We start from the raw sequence: 6,000 nt of genomic DNA on the forward strand, positions 1-6,000 counted from the left end.
CCCCACAGAGACCTGCACCTCCCTCTTATCACGGTGCTCTAGAGCGCAGCTCCTTAGCAGTCAGGGTTGCAGCAGGAATTAGACAGCACCCTCAAAGTGGGCAATTTAACGAGAGTTTAATGTGTGGGCAGGGTTTAAGGAAGTAAAAAAAGAGCGCAGCACTTCAGGCCCCCTGACCCCCAGCCTGCAGGCGCAGGAGAGGGAGTGCGTGTTGGAACCCAGACCAGGAGAGAGCACCTGTGTGGGAAAGTCCACCTCCTGAGGGCTGTGGCCGCAGGTAAAGACACACCACCAACCCTCTATAACTCAGAGAAGGAGCCAGGAGTAAATGCCCACACCTCGCTCTCCTCCTGCCCTCCTGATCTCCTGTCAGAGTGTCCCCTTGGCTGAACCCAACCTGAAGACCCGCCTTGGCTGCCCCTTCACTGTACTGGGAGGGCCATGAGGCATGGGGCCTTTGGGATTGGTCATCTCCCTAACCTCACACACGAGGAGCAGCTCAACAAATGCATATTTCAACCTGTAGTAGAGGACAGACAACCCAAACTCCTCATGGAAAGTTCCTGCAGTAACTGGCTAAGAGAGAAGTGCTGTCACAGCTGAGAGAACACTGGTACCCTTGAAAGAGAGTGGCCATGGGAATCTCGAATATTGCCAATTGTTAAAGAACAAAGTCAGGTTTAAGAGGTGGCTGATTAGCTTTTCTATCACGCTGCATCAAGCTGTCCAAGTAGATGAAACCCATAGGGCTGCTCACAAACTCATTTATAACCTGACTATGCTCACTTCCGTCCTTAGGAGTGGGGGGAAAGTTTGCTGGGTGTTGCTGGTGTAGAATCTTATGCCGGTTTCCATAAATGGGCTCAGGCTGCCATCTTGGGAGGTGCTCCAGAAGAAGGACAAGTGAAGAAACCTCTGGACTGTGCTCTAGTTCACCATCTTTGGCTACCACCCTCCTTCCCACCCCTAGAAGGAGATGGCAGCTGCTCTACACATCCGTGGGTGGGCATCTTGAGAGGCAGGGGAGATGCATTGAGCTCCGAGCCCGGTCAAGGCGTAGCAGAAGGAAGGACAGCAAAGCGAGGGTAACCCACGGTGCTGTTTGCCAGTAGGTATGGCATGGGCATGGCCAATCAGAAAGAACGCCCCTGGTGTGCCAAGGGTCAGCCCGTTGGTTCCAGGATCCAAGGGAGGAGGTCCTGGGGGATCTTGGGCCAGTGGGCTGGCCTGGCAGGGCTGTGGGGACACGACAGAGGCTCAGGGAGCCACTATTGACTAAACCACTAAGTATGGAAATACTTCACTCTTTTAAGAACCGCTAGGACCATACGCCAGTGTGGGGGTGTTGAATGGCACCCTGCTGGTAGGTTGGCCAACTGGTTCCATTGGTCTGGAACCTTCCTGGTTTTACCACGGAAAGTCGAGTGTCCCAGGAACCTCCTAGTCCCGATCTGTGTATGATTGTATGAGTTACCATCCTTCTAGTCGGGTTACCCAACACAGGCTGGAAACCCGCAAAGGAGAGCTGTCTACACCAAGGGTTGGAGCCACCTTCCCTCCTCTGCTGAAAGCGCCCCACATGGAGGGGATCAGAGCAGAGTCAGATTGCCAGAGGGTCCGAGGGACCTCACCCCACGCTCCTCGTTAAATTCGCCCCATTCTCCCTTTGTTGACCGAATGCAGTCCAAGCAGTTGGCACAGAGATCTTGGAGGACTGGCCCTTGCTCATCTCGCCCCGGAGCTCTCTCCACCTCAAACCCTGTTGCAATTGCATTCCTGCCAGTTCTTGGGAGGACCGCCATGCTCCCCTGCTTGGGAAACAGTCACCTGTCTGCCCTCCGCTCCCCTTCGCCTGGCTCATTTCTTCTCACCCTCCGCGCGCGTCTCGGATTGGAAGTCTCCTTCTCAGAGGAGGCACCCCAACCAGGCAGGTGGAGGCGAGGTGTCCTTCCAGAGTGTTCCTGGGCTCGCTGGACTGCCCCACACGTTGTTGTTGCTTGTTTATGGCATTCTCCCACAGAACTGTAAGCTCCCTGAGGGCACGAGTGCAAGTGCCTGGCAAAGAGTGGGCACTCCATGTAAGTTTAAAGAGGGAAAAGACTAACAGGAGATAAAGACATACCAATTAAGTTATGAATGGCTGTCACCTTGGTCTTTGTCCTGATTCTCTGTCTAAACATGAAAGTTCTGCCTTCAGGGGCCGGCCCCGTGACCAAGTGGTTGGGTTCACGTGCTCCGCTTTGGCGGCCCAGGGTTTCACCGGTTCACATCTTGGGCACGGACATGGCAACACTTGTCAGGCCATATTGAGGTGGCGTCCCACATGCCACAACTAGAAGGACCCACAACTAAAATTATACAACTATCTACTGGGGGATTTGGGGAGAAAAAGCAAAAAAAAAAAAAGATTGGCAAGTTGTTAGCTCAGGTGCCAATCTTTTAAAAAAAAAAATTCTGCCTTCAGGTCTCCACTGTGGGGCTGGGCAGGGTGGGGAGAGCAGCAGAGACCTAGGACTCAGTAATTACCATGTGGATGTTAATTGTCCATTAATTCACTCTGCATGCTTTCGCTTTGAGACCCAGGGTATGCCAGACACTGTCTAGATGCTAGGAGGACAATGACGAATGACACAGACGAGTCCTCTCCTGGTGTTTGGAGTGGCTCACACTCCACAAGCATGAGATAATTTCAATTAAGGAGTGATACAAAGAAAATAAAACAAGGGGTCATGTTTTCTAGAGTGAGTGTGTGTGTGTGTATGTGTGTGTGTGTTGGGGGAGGGGATGACTGTTTGGAGTGAGTTGTCACAAAAGGTCGCTCCAAGGAGGTGACATTTGAGCTGAAACCTGGTGGTTATCTGAGGGAAAAGTTATTCAGGCAGAGAAATGGAAAGTTATTCAGTGCAAAGGTCCTGAGGTCAGAAGAAAGCTGGAGTGTTTGAGGAGCAGAAAGAAAGGCAGTGGGGTAGGTTCTTTCTGAGGCCGAGGAAAGGGCCCTCTTGCTACCCTGTTCCCTGTCTCCTCCCTTCCTCTCCCTCTGATCATCAGAAGACCCTTCCTCCCTCCTTTCACTGAAGTGTCCTTCGTTTGGATTCTCTACAGACCCTGAAGTATAAAACCAAATCAAAAGATACTGCCAACAAAAATGCTTTTAAAAGCACCACTCATTTTAGAACTTATAAAAATGTAAACCAAGCCAGTTCCATAACTTCAAAATGAAGGGGATTTTTTGAGAAGTAACATGCCAAGAAACTGGAGCTATCTGTCTGTGTCAGGGGTTGGCAGTGTTTCTGTAAATGGACAGATAGTGACTGTTTTTGGCTTTTCAGGCCATAGGGTGACTGCCCCCAGCACCCCATTCGGCCTGTGGGTGCAGCCACAGCTGCACATCAGTGAACGGGTGTGGCCGTGTTCCAGTGAAACTCTATCTACAGAAATAGGCAGCTGGTGGGATTTGGCTCCTGGGCCGTAGTTTGCTGACCCCTGATTGACTTCATGATAAGGATCATTATCAAACATACATTTTGCTTTTTTAGCTCTGACTATGGGCCAGGACACTTTTCGGGCGCTCCTTTCTCTTCGTATTGAGCAGGCCTGCTGTACCAGGTCCAGCCATGAGTGATGAACAGGGGAGCGCCTGAAATACATCTCATGTGTGTATACTATTAGTGGTGCAATTCTACTAAAGTTTTTTTGAGATTCCAGTATTAAGATGGTTTTTACAACTCAACAACAAGAAAACAAACAACTCGGTTAAAAAATGGGCGGAAGATCTGGCAGACATGTTTTCCAAGGAAGGTGTACAGATAGCCAACAGGCACGTGAAAAGATGCTCAACATCGCTAATTATTAGGGAAATGCCAATCAAAACCACAATGAGATATCACCTCACACCTGTCAGAATGGCCACAGTTAAAAAGACAAGCGATAAGCGTTGGAGAGGATGTGGAGCAAAGCGAACCCTTGGGCCAGTGGTTAAGTTCGGTGCACTTGGCTTCAGCAGCCCGGGTTTGGTTCCTGGACCTACACCACTCATCAGTGACCATGCTGTGGCAGCAACCCACATACAAAATAGAGGAAGATTAGCACGGATGTTAGCTCAGGCTGAGTCTTCCTCAGTAAAAAGAAAAGAAAAAAAAAAAGAAAAGGGAACCCTTGTACACTGCTGGTAGCAATGTAAACTGGTGCAGCCACTATGGAAAACAGTATGGAGATTTCTCAAAAAATTGAAAGTAGAACTACCAGATGATCCAGCTATTCCACTTCTGGGTATTTATCCAAAGAATGTGAAAACATTAATTTGAAAAGATAATATGCACCCTTATGTTCATTGCAGGATTATTCACAATAACCAAGACTTGGAAGCAACCTAGGTGCCCATCAAGGGATGAATGGACAAAGAAGATGTGGTGTATATACACAGTGGAATACTACTCAGCCATAAAAAACATGAAATCTTGCCATTTGCAACATGGATGGACCTTGAGGGTATTATGCTAAGTGAAATAAGATAGAGAAAGACAAATACTGTAAGATTTCACTTGTATGTGGAAGATAAACAGACAACCAAACACATAGACACAGAGAACAGATTGGTGGTTGCCAGAGGGGAAGGGGGGAGTGGGGGAAGATTGGGCATATGTGTATGGTGACGGACGGAAACTAGACTTTCAGTGGTGAACATGCTGTCGTCGAGACAGAAGTCGAAATATAATGAGATGCACCTGAAATTTATATGGTATTACAAGCTGATGTTACCTTAATTAAAAAAAAGAAAGTAATAGAATGTCTTTTAATTATAAACTATTTTTCCAAAGGCCAAGCCCAAGCCAGTTTGGCCTTTCACAACTGCCTGGTTCTCTTTGGTGGGTGTGGGCAGGCTGCCACGATCATAGGCAGGAAGGTGAGCATCTGTAAGGCTCCCATGGCGATCGCTGCCAGGCGGCATGTGCAATGAAAGCAAGTCACAAACAGAATTGTGCAAAGCATTTACAAGCACGGTGCCAAGACTTCGAAGCAAGCAGACACAGAAGCAGGCAGGCAAGCTCTTTCTAAAAGTCTGTGAGGTCCCACCCTATGCCCCTTAGACTCCGACAAATCATGAAAAGGTGAGTGAAGCCGGTGCACCGATGATCAAGGGGCAGGGTTTAGCAAACATTCTCGGTGGACTGGAAGCCAAGCCCCCTGCTCCAAGGGACAGCAGACTCTAGTCCAGGGCAGCTCTCTGGAAAGGTGAGGGCGCTGAGCCTGCTGGGCTCCTACACCCTATCTGTGCCAGGCAGGCAGGTGTGCCTGCTCGGAACACCTGCCCAAACCGAGCTCTGGAACCACTCTTCTCATGGGTGAGAAAAGAGCCAATGGTCTAATTAAAGGTCGACAAAGCTTACAGCAGAACTGCTGAAGTTTGCATGCCTGAGCAAGGCTTTCAAATGTTAAAATTTTAGTCTATATTAAAATCTGCCTGCACACACGCACATATCATAATGTTTATGCTGAAATATTTTCAAGTAAACTGCACACAATATCACATACTTCTCTTTTATGGCATTTGTGATTTTTAAACATTAATTCCATTTTTTCCAGTTACTTGTTTGGGATTTTTTTTTTTAATGGAAGGTAAAATAAAATATATGACTTTTATTTTTAATTTTGAAACTTTGGCAACCCATGAATTTTTATACACTAATTGTCATATTTAAAAGGTTAAAAAGCATTCCTTAAACATTCTTCTTAGGACAATTGTATTATCAGAAAAGAAAACATATCTATTCCATTTAATAGTTCCATCTCAACTAATATATTTATAAAGAATGATGACCTATAATTTTTTTTATTGAGGTCATAATAGTTTATAACATTGTGAAATTTCAGTTGTACATTATTAGTTGTCAGTCACCATATATATGTGCCCCTTTATGCCTTATGCCCACCTCCCAACCCCCTTCCCCTCTGGTAACCACTAATCTGTTCTCTTTGTCCACATACTTGTTTATCTTCCAC

Source organism: Equus asinus, chromosome 12, assembly GCF_041296235.1.
Source record: "Equus asinus isolate D_3611 breed Donkey chromosome 12, EquAss-T2T_v2, whole genome shotgun sequence".
Lineage (NCBI taxonomy): Eukaryota > Metazoa > Chordata > Mammalia > Perissodactyla > Equidae > Equus > Equus asinus.